Here is a 630-nt window from a genome sequence, read left to right as displayed (position 1 = left end):
AGAGACGGGGTTTCACCATGTTGACCAGGATGGTCTCGATCTCTTGACCTCGTGATCCACCCGCCTCGGCCTCCCAAAGTGCTGGGATTACAGGCTTGAGCCACCGCGCCCGGCCCACCATCGACTTTTAAATAGACATTAACATTCTTCATTTAAGTTTTCGTGGATCTTGATAGCGCGTGTCTTTAATTCTAAATAGCTACCAGTTTAAAAAATCTGATGCTGTCTTAGATGATGAATGAAAAGACATTAGCAGATCTGGGAAAATCGGGAGAAATGTAACCAGTTTGGGGTAAAATGAAATACATTTATTCAGCGGTTTTAAATGGCCCCGAAGTGTTGCAGATGCAGGGCAAACAAACAGTGGAATACAAGATAGAGCCCCATTCTGACTCTGACCCTTACATTCTATAGGGACATAAGGGCAGATGGCAGATGAATAGTCAAGAATGGCAGGTGGTGATGTGCTGGGAAGAAAGTAAAGCAGGGTGATGGATTAAAGAGGAGGGCAGTTCTATGGAGGGTTGGGGGTAAGAGCTGGATGTTCTCTTTAAGTGACATGTGAACAGTCTTAAAAGTGAAATGGGCTGGGTGTAGGGGCTCCCACCTTTAATCCCAGCACTTTGGAAA

Source organism: Cebus imitator, unplaced genomic scaffold (assembly GCF_001604975.1).
Source record: "Cebus imitator isolate Cc_AM_T3 unplaced genomic scaffold, Cebus_imitator-1.0 Scaffold237, whole genome shotgun sequence".
Taxonomy (NCBI): Eukaryota; Metazoa; Chordata; class Mammalia; order Primates; family Cebidae; genus Cebus; species Cebus imitator.
The sequence above is the reverse complement of the archived record's forward strand: the minus strand, read 5'-3'. Positions refer to the sequence as shown.